This window comes from Trachemys scripta, chromosome 1, assembly GCF_013100865.1.
Source record: "Trachemys scripta elegans isolate TJP31775 chromosome 1, CAS_Tse_1.0, whole genome shotgun sequence".
Lineage (NCBI taxonomy): Eukaryota > Metazoa > Chordata > Testudines > Emydidae > Trachemys > Trachemys scripta.
Genome location: NC_048298.1, coordinates 208,185,685 through 208,205,903, shown reverse-complemented (window position 1 = coordinate 208,205,903; position 20,219 = coordinate 208,185,685). Strand labels below are relative to the sequence as shown.

The 20,219-nt window shown below is 42.3% G+C and overlaps 1 protein-coding gene across 1 annotated transcript in view; it reads left to right on the top strand.

Annotated features, from left to right (window-relative positions):
* SMS (spermine synthase) overlaps window positions 1-20,219 on the top strand; it is a 71,956-nt gene that overhangs the window by 8,024 nt on the left and 43,713 nt on the right. The gene's annotated exons all lie outside the window — the stretch shown is intronic.

Below are 20,219 nucleotides of genomic sequence, written 5' to 3'. Positions count from 1 at the left end.
GGGTGGGGGGGGGGGGGGGGGGGGGGGGCTGTGCATTCCGGCGGATCAAAGCAAGTTCGATATAACGCAGTACGATTTTTTTGGCTTCCGAGGACAGCGTTATATTGGGATAGAGGTGTAGTAATAGAGCTGGTGTTGTATGAACAGACATATCAAAGTCCTGAATCAAACAACTTTGCTAGTTCTATTTAATATTTTTGGATGAAGGGGCCAGGTGACATTATGTAAAATGTGAACAATTTTGGTGTGCTAATTGCTATAACAAAATAGTGGGCCAGATCCTCAGCTGCTGTGAATAGACATGGGTCTAAAGAACTCAGTGGAGGGGAGCTATTCTATCTACCAATAGAATTGAGTTTGGAAAAACATTCTGCTTCTTAGGAAAACCTGTGTTAAACATTCATTCTTTTTTATCAGCTCTAGTTACAAGTGGCAGTCAAGAAGAAGCAAATATCTTCTATTAAATCTGTTAAGCTTGTGGAGTGGGGTGGAGCTTCATTCAAGCACACTACTACCAGGAAACTGTTTCTTGGGGCAACCAGGTGCAGAGTTTACCATGCACACAATTATTTTATAAATTTGTACTAATTAATTTACAAGCATACTGAGAGAATATTTTTTTTTGGTCTTTGGTCAATCAGTGAATTTCAGGCACTTAGATGCATTCTCTTCCTCATGCATTGGGATTTGTAAGTAACATCCCAGGCATGTTTACATCAGTACGTTCTCCAGTGTTGGTATTGGAGAACTTGAAATACTAAGTGGACTTGAAATGTTCAGTTTGTAGGCTTTCCCTTACCATCTGCTGTTTGGTCTCTTGCAGTAGGAGTTCATTAAATATCTCCCTTCTTCCCACAGCAAGATGTTAATTGGACCAAACACGAACACCATCCATATGGTCCTAAATGGGGATATGCCCATTATAAGGCTAGATGTGTAAAGCATAAAAGGATAATGCATCCGAAGAAGTGGGCTGTAGTCTACGAAAGATTATGCTCTAATAAATTTGTTAGTCTCTAAGGTGCCACAAGTACTCCTGATCTTTTTGCGGATACAGACTAACACGGCTGCTACTCTGAAAAAAGGATAATGTCACTCACTGGGTTAGCCCAAAATGGGACCTATCTTTTCCTTAACTGTTTGCAAAGTCTATACAAAGTTCTCTCTGTAGTTAAAAAGGCCGCCAAGTAAGAATTGGGACCCCTATAATAATGAGTGTGTGCGCACACATGACTTTTGGGATGGTGGAGAAATGATAAAAACATTCATACTTCAGTTTTAAAGTGTTAGTGGGCTTATTAATGCTAAGCAAATAGAGAAGGGGAAATGATTTTAAAATACCTACTATTATGATTGGAAGCCCATCAGCAGTACTTGCTACTCTGTTGGTTCTGCAACATCCGTTAGCTGCTATTTCACAGAGCATTGCTGGCATTATGAAGCTGTTGTACAAACAATAATGCTTAGCTGTAATAGGATGCTAAGTAAATTGAAGTCCATTTTTTAAATGGTATACTTCAGCCTCACTCAAATTGTAGGGGAAACAATTTTTTTTCTTTTACAAGCCACGCTCTTTTTTTTATACTTTTTAGACTGTTAGTCTAAGACTAATTTAAATAAAATAAAAAATTAAATAAAATAAAAACCAAACTTGCCCAATAGTCTACTGTATTGTCTACTGTAAAAATAATTGATGACAATAATAATCTCTTGTGTTTGTATGTAAAGAGCCTATTTCCCCTATTATGATAATGATGTACTACTTGGTGATTACTCCCTCCATAGTTACGCTAATGATTCGAATGTATCTGATGGCAGAAAAGCAGACTTACTTGAGGAAGAAACTTGATCTGAAAGGTTCTGAGACTGGTTATTTCCTTAAAGTACTAGCACTAATTAGAACAGTAATTGAAAGAAATTAAAATATAATCTCCAGTCTTAAAACTCAGGATGACTTGTGTTTATTCCCCCCACCAGGGTGTGTTTGTCTCCTCCTCTTCCCCACCCTAAGACTACATTTGCAGAGCACCGGTGGTGGGACTGCTAGTGTAGACAGTTGGTCATTGGCATTTTAACCACCGTGTTGCGTATTCCTGCTCTGAGGAGTTTTGGATGACACAGTGGACAAAGGGCTAGTGGGTGCCTAGGTCTAAGTATGCTCCTGCTAGGAGTGGCAGAGCTGAACCACTGGCAGAACTTTGCCAAAACAGCCTAGCGTAGATACTGCTGATGTTTTTCCATGGCATCTGCAGTCTGTGTCAGGACTGTGGAGAAGATGTTACAATCTACAGTCACTTACATGGAGTGCTTGACTCATAAGTACTGCTTGCTTACAAAAGGTTGGCTAATGCTGGTGGGGTGGGGGGAAGGGAGGATGGGAAGGGTGCACTACTGTTGCAGTCATCCCAGTGTAAACTACAGTAGTGCAATTCTCCGGCATAGATGCAGCTAGAAAGAAACTGAGTTGTATTCAGTTTCACTCATTGCAGGGATAACTTCCTGTGGTGCAATAGAGCAGGAGTGAATTCTCCTACAGGCTTGAGAGCCAGTGTTTTAGTCTGCTGTTTCTATACTCTCCTCCAGGATTGGCCTTCCAAGGAGTTGCTGAAAGTAGTGTGAAACTTGATTTCAGATTACAGGCACTCTGTTTTTGTCTTGACTTGTTTTTGTTTGCTAACTATGAGTATGTTTACACTGCAACTCCCCTCTGCCCCTCAAGTAGCGAGTCTCAGGCCTGGTCTACACTAGGAGGTTATGTCGAATTTAGCAGTGTTATTTCGAATTAACCCTGCACCCGTCCACACAACGAAGCTATTTAGTTCGACATAGAGGTCTCTTTAAATCGATTTCTGTACTCCTCCCCGATGAGGGGAGTAGTGCTAAATTTGACATGGCCATGTCGAATTAGGGTTAGTGTGGATGGAATTCGACGCTAATAGCTCCGGGAGCTATCCCACAGTGCACCACTCTGTTGACGCTCTGGACAGCAGTCTGAGCTCGGATGCTCTGACCAGCCACACAGGAAAAGCCCCGGGAAAATTTGAATTCCTTTTCCTGTCTGGCCAGTTTGAATCTCATTTCCTGTTTGGACATCGTGGCGAGCTCAGCAGCACTGGCAACGATGCAGAGCTCTCCAGCAGAAGTGACCATGCAATCGCTGAATAGAAAGAGGTCCCCAGCATGGACTGATCGGAAAGTCTTGGATCTGATCTCTGTGTGGGGTGATGAGTCCGTGCTTTCAGAGCTGCGATTGAAAAGACAGAATGCAAAGATCCCAAAGCCATGACAGAGAGAGGATACAGCCAGGATGCAACGCAGTGCCGCGTGAAAATTAAGGAGCTGAGACAAGCGTACCAGAAGACCAAAGAGTCAAACGGACGCTCCGGATCCCAGCCCCAGACATGCCGTTTCTACGAGGCACTGCATTCCATTTTAGGTGCGGCCGCCACCACTACCCCACCACTGTCCGTGGACTCTGACGATGGGGTATTGTCGACGGCCGCTTCCTCGGAGCTGTTCGCGGACGGGGAAGATGAGGAAGGAGATGAGGCGGACAAGGCAGTCGACAGCGCTTTCAACGCTGATTTCCCCGACAGCCAGGATCTCTTCATCACCCTCACGGAGATCCCCTACCAATCCTCCCAAGGCGGTAACCCGGACCGTGAATCAGGGGAAACATCAGTAGGTAAGTGTTTTAAACATTTATTTTGAATAGAATAGGCATGGTATGTTAGCGATGGGTTTTTAATGATTAGTTTGCCCTAGGCGCTTAACTTTTTAGTCCTTGCCACTGCAGCTATTGGAAAAGACTATTAACATGTCTGGGGATAGAGTAGAAATCCTCCTGGGACATCTCCACGAAGCTCTCCTGGAGGTAGGGTGAAAGCCTTTGCATCAGGTTCTTGGGGAGAGCGGCCTTATTGCCTCCTCCATGGTAGGAAACTTTTCTATGCCAGGCTAGCAGCAGGTACTCCGGTATCATTGCCTGGCAAAGCATGGCGGCATACGGCCCTGGTGTTTGCTGGCATTCACGCAGCATGCGGTCTTTCTCTGCCTCCGTAATCCTCATCAGAGTGATATCACTCATGGTGACCTGCTTTGAATTAGGGGAATTTTAATATGGGGACTGATTGCCTGTTCCTTTAAATAACTGTAACCAGCGGTTTACAGCCACGCGGTAGGGGCGGGGAGGCGAACCGTTCCTGCTGAGCGGTTCGCGGGCAGCGTGCAGGGATCTTTCCCGGGGACAGCCACGACGGGGGTGGGACAGGGGTAGAGTTCATGCCAGCCGGATCGCCGGCAGCAGGAACTGGCCAACGCTAGGAGCATTGCTTGGAACGTAAAAGGAGGGCACTGCTGTAAATTAAGCTTTAAGCAGCCAAAAGTTTACGGCTTACCATGTCCGGCTGCTAGCAGAATTCCGTTGTCCGGCCCCGCTTGTGTGATCTGTACAGCAAGACCCCAGGCACTCCAGGTGAAAACAGAAAATTCGACCTTGTACTGAGTGCATATGTGATAGGTACTGTGCATGGTCTTGTTCACAGATAGAGACTATATTCATTGTTTGCAAAAATGTATCTTTTTGAGGAATTCACTCCCTTTTTCCCATCCCACAGCTGCGAGTGTCTCCCGAGCTACCCCAGCATCCCCCTCCCAGAGGCTGGCGCAGATCAAGTACTGAAAGAAAAGGACACGGGACGAGATGTTCTCAGACTTACGGTCTGTTCCGAGCTGAGGCGGCACAGCAGACCCAGGGGAGGGAGAACATGTCGCAATACCAGCGATCACACAGCGAACGGGAGGACAGGTGGCGGCAGGAAGACCAGCAGGCGACTCAAACGCTGCTTGGACTAATGAGGGAGCAAACGGACACGCTCCGGCGCCTTGTAGATGTTCTTCAGGACCGGAGGCAGGAGGACAGAGCCCCTCTGCAATCTATCTCTAACCACCCTCCCCTGCCACAAAGTCCCATCCCCCCCTCACCCAAAGTCCCAAGAAGGAGGGGCGGCAGGGGCCGTGAAAACAGTCACTCTACCCCTGCTGACTGCTCAAATTGCAGAAGGCTCTCATTCCCAAAGATTTGATACATCCTTTCCTTCCCTCCAAATGCACCTCACCCAAGCCCCCGTCCCAGTTTCATCCCCTAACTGTGTAGTTATTAATAAAAAATATGTTTCTGTTAATTACTGTTTCCGTCATGTTCTTTTAGAGGACAGTGTGTTTGAAGGGGGGGGAGGGGGCTGGTAATTGGAGAGGACAGTCACCTTTACCAGGGTACAGACATGGGGGCAGGTTCAGCAGAAGGTCACACACACATTGCAGTCACTAGGCACACTGGTCAGTCTGGGAGGTGGTTTTCATGTTCTGTGTGGGGGGGGCTATGTGAGTTTGTGGCGGGGGAGGGCGGTTACAGATCTTGTGCAGCGGTCCTTAGCCTGATTTCCTTTTTTTTTTTTTTTAGCGCACATTTCTTTGCTCAACCTGCCTCTTCTGCTGCTTTCTTCTTCTTCTTTATCCTTTCTTTTATTTCCTTTACCCTAAATAAACAGGAACAAATGAAAACTCTGACCTTGAATCTGTTATGGTCTGCTTAGCAAGTGTTTGGCGTGTGAACCTTGTACAGCATGGGGAGAAGGTGACCAACCCTCTGTGGAGAAAGAAGTGGTTCGGGACTATTTAGAAAAACTGGACGTGCACAAGTCCATGGGGCCGGATGCGCTGCATCCGAGGGTGCTAAAGGAGTTGGCGGGTGAGATTGCAGAGCCATTAGCCATTATTTTTGAAAACTCATGGTGATCGGGGGAGGTCCCAGATGACTGGAAAAAGGCTAATGTAGTGCCCATCTTTAAAAAAGGGAAGAAGGAGGATCCGGGGAACTACAGGCCAGTCAGCCTCACCTCAGTCCCTGGAAAAATCATGGAGCAGGTCCTCAAGGAATCAATTATGAAACATTTAGAGGAGAGGAAAGTGATCAGGAACAGTCAGCATGGATTCACGAAGGGGAAGTCGTGCCTGACTAACCTAATTGCCTTCTATGATGAGATAACTGGCTCTGTGGATGAGGGGAAAGCAGTGGATGTGTTATTTCTTGACTTTAGCAAAGCTTTTGATACTGTCTCCCACAGTATTCTTGCCACCAAGTTAAAGAAGTATGGGCTGGATGAATGGACTGTAAGGTGGATAGAAAGCTGGCTAGATCGTCGGGCTCAACGGGTAGTGATCAATGGCTCCATGTCTAGTTGGCAGCCGGTTTCAAGTGGAGTGCCCCAAGGGTCGGTCCTGGGGCCGGTTTTGTTTAATATCTTTATTAATGATCTGGAGGATGGTGCGGACTGCACTCTCAGCAAGTTTGCAGATGACACTAAACTAGGAGGCGTGGTAGATACACTAGAGGATAGGGATCGGATCCAGAGGGACCTAGACAAATTAGAGGATTGGGCAGAAAAAAACCTGATGAGGTTCAACAAGGACAAGTGCAGAGTCCTGCACTTAGGACGGAAGAATCCCATGCACTGCTACAGACTAGGGGCCGAATGGCTAGGTAGCAGTTCTGCTGAAAAGGACCTAGGGGTCACAGTGGACGAGAAGCTGGATATGAGTCAACAGTGTGCTCTTGTTGCCAAGAAGGCTAACGGCATTTTGGGCTGTATAAGTAGGGGCATTGCCAGCAGATCGAGGAACGTGATCGTTCCCCTTTATTCGACATTGGTGAGGCCTCATCTGGAATACTGTGTCCAGTTTTGGGCCCCACACTACAAGAAGGATGTGGAAAAATTGGAAAGAGTCCAGCGGAGGGCAACAAAAATGATTAGGGGTCTGGAGCACATGACTTATGAGGAGAGGCTGAGAGAACTGGGATTGTTTAGTCTCCAGAAGAGAAGAATGAGGGGGGATTTGATAGCAGCCTTCAACTACCTTAAGGGGGGTTCCAAAGAGGATGGAGCTCGGCTGTTCTCAGTGGTGGCAGATGACAGAACAAGGAGCAATGGTCTCAAGTTGCAGTGGGGGAGGTCCAGGTTGGATATCAGGAAAAACTATTTCACTAGGAGGGTGGTGAAACACTGGAATGCGTTACCTAGGGAGGTGGTGGAGTCTCCTTCCTTGGAGGTTTTTAAGGCCCGGCTTGACATAGCCCTGGCTGGGATGATTTAGCTAGGAATTGGTCCTGCTTTGAGCAGGGGGTTGGACTAGATGACCTCTTGAGGTCCCTTCCAACTCTGATATTCTATGATTCTATGATTCTAACCTCAGCTTGCTGATATCGGCGTGCAACTCCTGACTATGCCGGAATGTTTTCTCGAGGCATCCAGAACTGTAGGTTGCAGCGTAACCCCTCTGCCTCAGTGTGAAACAGAGATGCTGGTGCTAAACTCAGCAGGCCATGCTATGCTCCTTATTTATACCTGTATAACCCTCTTGTGTACAATGGGGTTGTACCAAGGTAGCTGGGTGGCAAACAGAATGACAATCATTCTATTCAAAGTACAAAAAGGATTAGAATCCAGCTCCCCTTTTTGCTGTGTTGGCATTGCAATACAAAGAATACTAGAAATCAATAAAAACTTGAGTAGACACGTAGTAGATATGCTGAATGAGGTGCCTTTTCACATGTTACATTCTGAAAAGTGACGACTGCTTTAAGCAGAGTGGATACAAATCAGTTAACAGATTTTGTATTTAAATACATTTTTCTTTTTAAAAATAAATCTGTCAAATTAAACTTGAAATTATGACAACTTACATTAATGCCTACGTTTAGTTTAATCTTTTAACCATTTAAATAAATATGCGTTAGATGCTAAGGAGGGGAAAAGTACTTTCAATTTCTGTTGGACAGAAAATCTTTTGCCTCTGGCTGCAAAAGCACCACCTTCCAGGCTTCCGCAGTCCTCGTTCTCTCTGTACAGGTAGTGATAGGCACACACCAACACCCGAATCCTTGGAGCGATCTCTGCCGTGTTCAGTCCCGTATCCACTGGACACTCTACACAGTTACCAGATCTGCCAATCACAAAGGAACAGAACTTGCCAGGTTGTTAGTTTCAGCTCAGGATCAGCATTTTGCTTAACATCACAGTTAGATAGATGTATATTGAAAACAAGAATAAATTTATTATCGAAGATTCAAGTAATAGTGAGTAAGAATAGTGGAAAGAAATGCCTTCATCTTAAACAAAATCATTAGATTCTTTCTAGAAACTAAATTCAACTAAAAGGTTAACCTCCTGTCAAAAGACGCTTATCTCACCCAAAGTCTTGTGCAGCCAAGATTGGCTGAGACCCCTACTCTTATGAATGCAAACATGCTGACTGTTTATTTCATAGGTGCAGAATACCAGGTTATCTTCTTTGCCATCTAGAAATACCCCCCCAAAGTTTCATTGTCTTTACTCCTAGACAGGATAACTCTCCAATGTTTTTTTTTTTTTTCCTGCAGGCTCCTTTCCTGTTGATATTCTTTGTTAACATTTGACTTTGTATGTAAATTGGCAACCATTGTGTTAGCTAACAATGCTTAATTTATATCCCGACAGAGAGATGCACATTTCTTAACTCCTGTCTGGAGGAACTTGTCTGAGGCATGTCACCTTTTGATGACCTATTTTTTACCTTATGTGCTTAAGAACATAATTTTCTGGTACAGATACATAAGTCTTTGCATAATACATGTACATACATTTCACAATGACATTTATGACCAGTGTGATACTGGCTTTCATTTGAAACCTCACATGACATGCTTTGGCGAACTAGAATGTGCACACCAGATTTGAGATTTGTGTAACCCCTCTCTACACCCATTTCAGTTGACTTTAAGAGGTTCTTGGGTCACATGCATATTCCAACAGTAATAAAAAAATCTGAATAAATGTATACTTAAACTATATAACTACTTAAATGTGTATAGATAGTGCCTCCTCTTAGTTAACAACAAAAAAAAAAAAGTACTGAATTTTGGTACTTGGTTGCATATCAATGAGTTTTAATTGTTATATCAGCCAATGAGAATGAACCAGTACTTATTTTCCTAAACAAAATACGATTGCAGAGTGAGATTAAAATCGAAGTGCCTTAAATCATTATTAAAATCAGCAAGCAGGAAACCTTGCTTTCATCACTGATGTTAATCAATTCATCCTGGCTTTAAGTAATTATATAATAGTACAGTAAAGTCCTTGGTCTTGCCCTTAGGTACCCTGTATCTTGGAAATGGAATTAAGTAGTTAATATCTTGCAGTATTTTATTTTCCAAGACACAGAGGTTGACAGTACAATGGCGTGACTTGAATACTCAATTACCAGTGCTTGAAAAAGTTATTGGATGCCTACTAGCAGAAGGCCTGAATCTGATAGTCAAAGGTAGATATGAAAGATGAGGGAAGCTCAACAGGCGTATATGGGGGATCAATAACATTCGAACAAGGCCAGAACCCCTGCTACCTTGGATTCTGGGTAGGGGGAGGTGCTTGAGGCTTCATCTCTCAGCGTCTGGGTAATAGGTGTTTGAAACTCAATCCTTCCCTAGCTGCTGGAGGAAAGCAGCTTTTTGTCTTGCATTGCCTCATAGCTGCTGAAAGAATGGATGGAGGGTTTCTGTTATTGAATCCCTCTCTCACAACTGTTAGTTGCAAGGGAGAGATCGTGGGTCTCTGCTAGTGTATTATTTCCCCCTCCCTCCCTTGTGAAGAGATAAGTCTGCACCAGGCTATTCTTTCTTCCCCTGCCTCTCTTTTACTGGGACATATCCAGTGTCTGCCTATGATGCTGCTGGGTTGCTTTCCCAAGGATCAGTAGCTTGAAACTGATGTGATTCTTGATAATGTCACAGGTGTCAGTAGGGTTCTGAATAGCAGCAGGGAAACTGGTCAGTCTCATTTAATTTCACTCTGCTGCTACTTGGCAAACTTAAGGATGGCAAAAGGGACTGGAGCCATCTGCGAGTCCAGAAAACACATTGCTTTGTCTTACATTTGGATAGTTTATCATTTTAGCCAGAAGGACTAGTAAACTTTTTTTAATGAAAGATTAGATTCTGTAGAAATGGCTGGCTTAAGACCTCACGCTTGCCGGGAAAAGCTTTCCATTTACCATTGCTGAGTAGTTTTTGCATAGGGGTGTGGTGTGTTCAACCCAGGCCTTGCTTGAAGAACAGGTCTACATGCAAACTGTTGCTGAAAAAAACAATCAGTTGTTCTAATTACAGCTGGTTGGGTGGCAAAACAGCCCTTTCTTTATTTCTGTCAATATCAAACTTTTGGAAAATCTCTATTTTTATTTGCACCCTTTTGTTTTGGTGCAAGTCTCTGTGAGCATTGTCTATGAAAGAAGTGGTATGTCACTGTGCCAGTGCGCACGCTGTCTCTCTCTCTCTGCTATCTTGCAAGAAGTATATCTTTCATGGAATCAGCATGCCAAATTCTGACAGGCATGATTAGTGTCTTTTCCCTCTTGGCTAAACTAAGCAAAACCATAAAATACACCTCTACCCTGATATAGCGTTATATCCGAATTCGTGTTCTATCGGGTCATGTTATATCGGGGTAGAGGGGTACTTAAGACAATAAGAAACAACTTTGTGTGTGTGTGTGTGTTTTAATTGCATTAGGGCAACTGTTAAGTAGGAGGAGTCAAAAATAGAAAAGGGATGGAGCGGGGTCATTGAATTCCAATGAGCAAGGAATATTATTTGTACTGTACACAAGCCAGGAAAAGTACTTCTCATATTGAGGAAATGTAGTTAGGTTCTGTGAGTCAAGCAACCGTTTTGGAGATCAATTTATCATCTCTGACAAGTGAGGCTAATGCATGTTTATGCAACTAAAAATCAAAGCAGATACTGAAGGTGTGACCTTTGTTTGTGTTTCAAACTTTGAAACAAATGGCCCTCCCTTCCCAAATAGCTTAAATCTCAACCACCCTGAAAGTATTTTAAATCTGGCTTTGCTAGATCCTGAACTGGCTGTAGGATAGGCAGACTTTTATTGGGATGAAGATTTTTCTAGTTATGACCAGTTACAAAAAACATCCTGTGGGCTGGTGACTCTTGGGTCTGATTTGATTTGTCTGTCTACGCTGGCCCTGATCCTTCAAGGAGCACTGTAATGGTGAACTCTAATGCCCACTCAGAGCGGCCTTGCGGGATCATGGCTTAAGATGGTTAAACTCCTCAAGGCAGGGAGCATGTCTTCCTTGTGTCCTCATGAGCTCCCAGTACTTAGCAAATAAAAACATGGGTGGGACTTCAGATGAGCAGGAGTCCAGAGGCCAATAAATACACCCCATACAAAAGGAAAAGTTTTTTTTTTTTTTTTTTTTTAAGTATTTAATGCCAAAACTGAGACATTTTGTAGCCAAATAGACCAACTCAAAGCAAGGTTTAGGCAGATTATGTCTAAGCCACATAGTAAAAACACCAGCACCTTGTCTAAGCGAGTGTTCCCACTGTTAGAGTTGCACCAGTGGTCTCAAGAATAGGTCCCTACCCCCACCTCCCGTAGACACAATGCCTAGATTTAAGTACATTATTTGGGCACTGCAGTACTATTTCCCATGTTTTAAATAACACCAATAGTACACTAGATGGTTTGACTTGGTATTCCGTCGACCTAGCACTGTCTACATGGGGATTTAGGTCAGCATAGCAACAACACTCACGGGCGTGCATTTTTCACACCCCTGAGCGACCTAGGTTATGCCGACCTAACTTTCTAGTGTGGCTCATGCCTAAGTCTCCTCATGTTTATTTGCAACTCTGGCTTTCTCTGTCGTATGTTATCCAGTTTAGCTTCTAAACTTGTTGGGGCAGTGACCATATCTCTCATCTGTAAAGAGCCATGCAACTATGGTACTATATAACCAATGCTTATACAGCTATGCGATTGTTAAGAATGGGAAGTAAAAAATGGGCTATCCAATTGAAACTTTAGATAGGCAGAATGGAATTTCCTCAGGATACTGGGATTATGGTTTCTAACAGACTTCACATTCTGCTTTTACTGTGTTTAATTATAGGCTATGATGTGGGGGGCTGGCTACCAGTTTCTCAGTACACAGTCATGACTTGTATAGGTTTGAAACATTTTAATCCATGATAACTGTTCTTGTGGCAAAAGTTTGCCATTCATCTTGTTTAAAATGAAGTTTTTGTCTTTGAAGCCAGACAGAAATATGTCCCTTAGTGTCCTTTTTAAAGACTGAGTAAATACATCCTGCCATGTCACTTTATCAATTCTCTCAGAGCCGAAGTCATTAGATGCAGTTGGTGCAGAACTTGAAGCGATTAGATGTCTCACAAAACTAATGCCACTGTGAACATACACATTTTTAATTATTATCAAGACTTTCACCCATGTTTTAGAGCAATGTCCTCTAACTTTTGTATCTAGCACAATGGGACTCTGATACTGATTGGGATTCCTGGATGCTACTCTAATACCAGTAATTATTAACAGTTTTTTAATTCTGTAATCTGAGAATTGGGACTATAAATGTGCTTTAAAGGGACATCAGTTTATACATCACATTGGATTTTTTAACTGACCCTTTACAGTTTACTTCATGCATCTGACAACCCCTTAAGATATTTGCAGTGTGAGCAAAGGCAGAGTGTAGCAACTAAACAGTCGTGCTTTGTTTTGTTTTACATGTACTGATGTCTAAATTTTCACAACTGTCCACTCATTTGTGTATCTTGGAGGGGAGGGAAAGGGAATTGAGAGACTTTTTTTTTTATTTTAAATGTTATTTCAGTTGACAAAAATTATCAGGGAATTCAGGCACACAGTTGCTCCAGATCTCCTCCTAACAGCATGGCTTGCAGCCACATTTTTAAAAAGAGACAAGGTTTCTCTTATACTCCCCTTCCTGTGTGAATACAAAGAGAAAAGTGAACACCTTCCTTACTAGGATTCAAGAAAAAAAGACAACTACTTCAGTAGCTGTAATATAATGGAATGCAAATAGACTAGATCCGTAACTATGGTGAATCTTGTCCATGTTCATTGTGTTGAATTGATGGCAGTGGTCCCAGTCCTGTAGCTCCTACTCATTTGTATCATATTGGCCTTGTAGCTGGAACTCATCAAAGCATTTTTGTTTCAATACACATGAAAGAATAGAATCGTGCTTGCGTCTCATAACTATATTCAGTTTGCACTGCTTGTGAGAATTAAACTTAGCAAAAACTTTAGTCACTAAGGCCTTGTCTACACTGCCACTTTACAGCTCTGCAACTTTCTCGCACAGGGGTGTGATAAAAGCACCCCCATGAGCACTGCAAGTTACAGATCTATAAAGTGGTAGCGTAGACAGTGCACCAACGCTGGGAGCTAGTCCCCTCATGGGGGTGGTTTTTTTACAGCACTGGGAGAGCTCTCCCAGCGCTGGTGCCGCGACTACACAGCCAAGTTAAAGCACTGCCGCGGCAGCGCTTTAATGTTGCTAGTGAAGACATACCCTTAGGAAAGCTGATGTTGCTCTGTATTCCCACAGGTAGCAAAAGTTTCAGAGCTAAGGTGCAGTTTTTACACAGGCCTGGTTTGCAGTAAAAAATTAGGTTGACCCAGCTACATCACTCGTGCGGAAAAAAATAATCCATGTTTCTGAGCCGTGTAGTTAAGCCAACCTAACCCTCGGTATAGGCAGTGCTAGGTTGATGAAAGAATTATTTCATTGACCTAGCTACTGTGCCTCAGGGAGGTGGATTACCTATGCTCACAGGGGAATCCCTCCCATTGGCATAGGTAGTGTCTACACTGAAGCACTGTAGCAGCGCAGCTGTGCCGCTGTAGCATTTCAAGTGCACACAAGCCTTTAGTCACTTTTCAAAGTAGAATAGCAGTTCAACGTTAACTGGCAAAAAGTAAAAGTTCTCTCTTCTTGGCTTATGATATGTAAATAAGATCTGACCCAAATTATAATCTTCCCAACCCCCCAAAGTAATTAACTTCTTTTTCGGTGACTTGGTTGGAGATATGTATAGGTAGGACTGGAGTAGAAGATTTCTCAGTTTGAAAAGTAATCTTCTGAAAGCAGTTCTCTCACCTGCAATGGCTTTATCATTTTTTTTTAAACTCAGTTTCAAACAGCGTACATAAAAATTCCTTCCTTTCTGGGTTGCTCTTGTTTTCACTGTCTTACCACATCACTCCCTAGTGGGGTGTGGTATTTTGTTTTGGTTTTTACTTTCTCCCTCTCCAGTCCACCAAGGAGTACTTCAGCAAAAACAGTGAAGTCAAGACATGCAAACATAAAAAGCAAAGAAGAAATCCTTTTAGGTCTTCTCCATGCAAAATTTCCCTTTCTTTAGCAGTCACCTTACTTTTATTACACTATCTCCTAGAAGCTCCAAGTGGGCTAAGCATTATGAGTATTAAAGAAATTCACTTTTACTCTTGGTCTGTGTACATTGTGTAGTTTCTACATTCCTATTTTGGTAGCGTAATTTTAGAACTTCACTACTACTGTGACAATCTATTAAGGAAATATAGCCCTCTGAACCCATCTCCCATATTCTAGACGTGAGAAACCTAATAAAACAGAGCAGGTGCACAGGAAAACCCAATGTTGATCCACTTTCCTATGTACAATTGTATAATAGGTGGGTCATTTCCACCCAGCTTCATGAATATTCTGCTTATTCAGAGATCTAAATCAACTTGAAATATTGGGTGGCTGCTCACATGTGGAAATTATTAAAAATTCAGTTCCCAAATGTCTTGATAGTCTTGGTACAGAGCTGTGCTTCCTGCATTCTGTGTCTGCATGGACCTAGTGTGCATAAAACAAAGAATTTTCCTATGGTGTTTTTCTTTCAGAGAACAGAATGCTTCTAAACTTAGTATTGGGGGAGGTGTTTGTTGCCAAGGCCAGTTGTTTTTAGTGGACATATTTTCACCAACTTGAAGCAAAAAGTAGCTCAGTTTTTTGAAAGCTCATGTTAGAATGGGATTTGTTATGCTCTTCAGTTTCTTCTTAAAAACATCCCTTCAACAAAAGCTACAATTAAAAGCTATTAATACAAGAACGAACAGCCTCCCTACACTTTAGAAAACCTGGAAGCCTAAGACTCTACTCAAAATAAGTAAATATGAGAAACATAATTAATGAATAAATTGTATTGCTGCTCTGAGAACCATCACGTTTAGAGATGATGTCTCTTCGGAGGTGGCTGACCTCCAAAATTGCCACCTCTTTCTAAGAGTATATAAATTCTTAGTTTTATAAGCTCCGCTCCTGTAATCTGCTCAAGTGGGTGAATTTGCCCTTCCTTCCCCCCACCACAGCACTAAATTACCTGTGGGATGGGGCCAGAAATATTGCATGCTATCAGTTAAATGAAAATGTACCTCTTAATTATATGACTAATGCACTTGATTTCTGCCATTTCTTCAGCCGTACATAATCCACAGATTTATTTGCCACTTCCTAAATCAAAAGAGTGCAGTGGGGGGCCTCTGCCCTTCCCCCTCAACCCCAATTCCTGAATGTACATGTGCTGACAAATACACATGTTGGTAATACACATAGCTAGTGTCTCTATAGATATACATATTACACATAGCCAGTGTCTCATAGGGCCACACTGTTATATCATGGGATATATACAAGGTAAGAGAAAATGATAGTGTGTGGTAGAGGATCAGACTTGCTGCTATTGGAGCCATGTAACTATGGACTACAGAGCACTGGTTTTATATATTTGCAAGTTCAAACTCATGCAGCCAATGCCTTGAACTGTCACAAGTTGTCAGGCACTCAGATTGCTTTGCCCAGGCCACTTATATATTTTCATTGTATGGAGGGTGAATACATACTAACACCCATTGGCATAAATATGTGTGCTTATACAGTAGTATTTGCATAGGTATGATGTTTCAAACTATGCATATTCAGTGTCATATCTTACATTAGGTTTATGAATTTTGCTTTGTGACTTAGTCCATGGATTTATTTAGGAAAACAGACTTCAAAACTGGAGAGGTATTAAACAGTGGGGTCTTTGTGACACTCTATACCTTGGGGCTGGGGGAGGCGCCTTGAAAGCCCCATATTCATAATTTTTATGTAATTGTGATATTTCATATAAAGCATGCCAGGTAAGGACTCATGGGAAGGGCTATGATCTGCTGAAAGCCATTGTTCTATCTAAATGTGTATATAATTAGCGCATATGACGTTATGACATTTGTGTTGTATGGTTGTCAATAAAATATGCTGTGAATTGGGAAATTGCCCAGATATTAGATCCCCAGAAACAACAACAAGTGAGCTAACCAATGCCTGTAGTCCAGCAAGGGAGTTACAGATCAGTGTTTCACCTGCACAGGGCCACACCAAGGGAATTTCTCAATCTTGCCTGGTAACTTTGCTCATCAGACCTACCTGGACTTGTGTTCTCCAAACACATGGAATGAGGATATAAAATAGAGGACAGAGGCCTCATGGTTTGTCCTGCATCTTCCCCCCACTACGCTGAAGGCAACAAGAACGCTGGAGCTGAGGAGACTAGTCCCCAGACTAACAGGAAGAGCCTGCATATGAAAGATTGTACCCAACCTGCAGTATCCAGTGGGGTGAGAAAAACTGCTTAGTCCAGATTGCCTAGTCTAATAAAGTTGAGAATTTAGACTGCGTGTTTATCTTTTATTTTCCTTAGGCAAAAGTCAGAGTAGTTACCAATCACTTAACACTTAAAATCCATCTTTTGTAATCAATAAACTTATTCTAATGTTTGTCCTTATCAGTGAGTTTGACTGAAGTGCTTGGTAAATCTGCTCAGGTTACAAAGGCTTGCGTATGTCCACTTTCCTTTGATGAAGTAGTGAACCAATTAATAAACTTGCATTGCTCCAGATAGGGTCTTGAGCAGTTCAAGATGGTATATTCCCTAGGGTATAAGGCTAGGAGTGGGGGGGGATTTGGCTGGTGCCTTTCTCTTGTGATTCATGAGTGGCTCTGGGAGCATTCATGCAATCTAGCTGGGTGTGGGGCTCCACATGCAATTGTACTGAGTGGTAACAGCACATGGAGGAGTTTGCTGCTTGTCACCAGTAAGTAGGGTGACCAGACAGCAAATGTGAAAAACTGGGACAGGGGGTGAGGGGGTAATAGGAGCCTATATAAGAAAAAGACCCCAAAATAGGGACTGTCCCTACAAAATAGGGACATCTGGTCACCCCTACCAGGAAGACATTGTGAGAGACAACCAAAATTAGTGAGTTAAGGGGGCACAGTGGTCCCACTGTCCCTGGTTGCACCCCGTCACAGTCTTATTTAATTTGTTTTATCTGACTAGCAAGAACTAAACAGATAGAAGTTGATGTTGTATTTTTGGAACCATCACATTAATTGTGTTCATACCTTGCAATGAGTTTTAAGGAGCCTCAGTCTGTTTATCTTACTGAAAAGTTTAAGACGCAACTTAATTGTGGTGCAGGAGTACCTACAAAGAGAGAACAAACCAGAAATTTAGAGGGCTTTTTTAATTCAGAGGATAAAGACATAACAAGATCAAATGGCTCAAAATTAAAACGGGAACAACTGAAACTGGAAAAAAGATGTGTAATAAACAAGAGGGTAATAAGCTATTGGAACAGATTACTAAGGGATGTTGTTGGAAACTCTGTCTTACATGGAGACTTTAAATCAAGGTTGGATGTCTTTCTAAAAGAGTTGGTCTGGTTCAGCTGCAAATTATGGGGCTGAATGCTGGAATTAGAGTGAAATTCTATGGCTTGTATTGTGCAAGAGGTCAGATTAGCAGATCATAATGTTTTTTTTTTTTTCTTTTTTTCCACTTTGGCCTTAAGACAGCATTTAAATTCATTGATTTTTATCAGTGAGCAGCCTTTTGGCAACTGTAACTTCAGAGGAATGTCTGTAGCTATTCCAAACTGCCTCTTCTAGAAGCATGTTGTTATGCACAGACTGGATGCTTAAAACTTATGCAGATGTGACATAATTGTACATAATAGTAATTCTTGTTTTGTATTCTTTGATATCTAATCCCTTGCAGCTCCTTTCCTTTCAATGCATAAATGCCAAATACTTAGATAATTATTAATTCTGTACTTGACATTTTAAATAAATGCAGTTTGTTAAATTTCCATGTGAACTGTAAAGAAATTTCTCTGGCCTGAACGTGCATCAAAATTTGAGCTGAATGGAAAGGCTTTCTTTCACTTGAGTTGCTGTTATGGTCAGAGGATACACTTTGCCTTGCCTGGGGTTGCTCACTATATTGATCCTCCCGCTCTGAACTGGGGTAGGGGGCAAGTTCACTTATTTTTAAAACTGGGGTTTGGGGCGGGGGACGAGGTGGTGGGTGTCAATATTCCAAATACTTCTTGGCTACCCAGTGGTTTTGATGATGCAGCTGCTGCAGCAGCATCCAAGTGAAGGTCTGGAATTTATTTAGGGCATGTCTACACTTAGCTTCAGTGTAAACACTGCCTACTCTGACAGGAGGAGTTGCTCAGTTGGCATGAGTAATCCACTTCCCTGAGAGTGATAAATAGGTCAGCGGAAGAATTCTACCCTCAACCTTGTGCTCTCTACTCGGAACTTAGGTTGGCTTAACTATGCTTCTCAGGGGTTTGGATTTTTCACATCCCTGAGCGATGTAGTTATGCCGACCTAATTTTCAAATGTAGACCAAGTCTTTGTGGTTTTCACTCTAATCTGCTGGCCTGGAAAGTGCTGTGTGTATAATTAAATTAACTAAGCACCCTCAGTTTCATTTTCATGCTCCTGTAGCACTCTTATGATCTTGTAGGAGAAAGCAAGAAGGAAAGGAAAGAAAGTGGGAGGGAAAAGATGACGGGAGGGGGTAGTAGTGGGGAGGATGTGTGGGGGATGGGATGGACAACACAAGAGACAACACCGAGGGCAGAGTCTAAATTAAAAAATGCAGAACCAGTTTTCTTGCCAGGCAGTGGCTGTACCAGTACTAGCAGTGCAGACAACAGGCACAGGGGAGGGTGTTCAACACCCAGTCATGAAAAACTTCTTTCATGACACTGCTATAAACTATACTCCTGAGTCTAGTCTGTGCTAGTGCTTACACCAATGGTGTATCTATACTGCTGCTGGATAGGAAGTATAAAAATTGCTAGTGGATATGGAGCCAGGGAGAGGTCTAAAACTTCCTAGAAAATGTGGAGTATGAAAGAAGGCAAAAAAAAAGTTGTTTTTTTGAGGAGAGAGGGTAGAGATTGCATTTGATTGTTTCAGTTATCATTATAATGGGAATAGTTAATTGAGCTAATTTGCCAAAGAAACTCTTAAATAAAATCTCCCCAGTAAATTGTTTGAATTTACACCGCCGCTTAACACTGCATGCATATTGTGGAGGTTTGGAAGGAGAGTCCACTTTCACTTGTGCACATGTGAACATTACACATGAGTAAAATTAGTAGCCATGTCAGCACACACATTCTTCAGTGCTTTTCAGTAGAACTTGTTTTGTCTTAATTCTAATTAAGCATAAATTGAAACCGCGGGGAGTGTAATGAATGAGATGGAGAAGATAAAAGGTAAATGTGAACTCTTGCTTTGTTAGCTCTAACATTATTTGATCTTTATCTAAAAGGCAGTGCCATCCCAGATTAATACATTTGGCAAGAGAGATGAATCACATCATTCTTATGACCTGGTTGACAGAGAAGAAGCGAAATATTTTTTTGTTCCTCTCTAGTGTTTCAGTTGGTTTGGTAAAATTATATGGATGATAGCCGACACGTCTGAGTACAGCTTTTACATAATGTCAATCAATAATCAGATTGGCAGTTTAGTCTAGTAGTCTTTGTGCATGGTGGAAGATAGAGGTTCCTAAATTTTAGGGCTTGTCTACCTGGGGACAGGCTCTAAGTAATTTCATTTTAGTTTAGATTTGGCCTGTGAAAGTACTAAACCCTGGAACATCTTTAGTTTGATGACTAAGGTCCTGAGCCTTTATTGAGTTCTGTGCAAACAGACCTCTCTGTACCACAGACAGGGATCAGCGCATAAATCAGTATTTTCTTGATTGAAAAGTGATGACCAACAGAGAGCACCTGCAGATTGAAGTCTCAGTTGGAGGGCTTCTTGACAGTCAATTAAAAAATATAACTCACTGTTGGTATTGGTGTGAAACGTGCATTAGCACTTACTATTGCTTTGTATCCCTTAGCTACAAACTTTCACCTTAGAGCTTCCCTCTTCACCTGAGGAAAATCGTC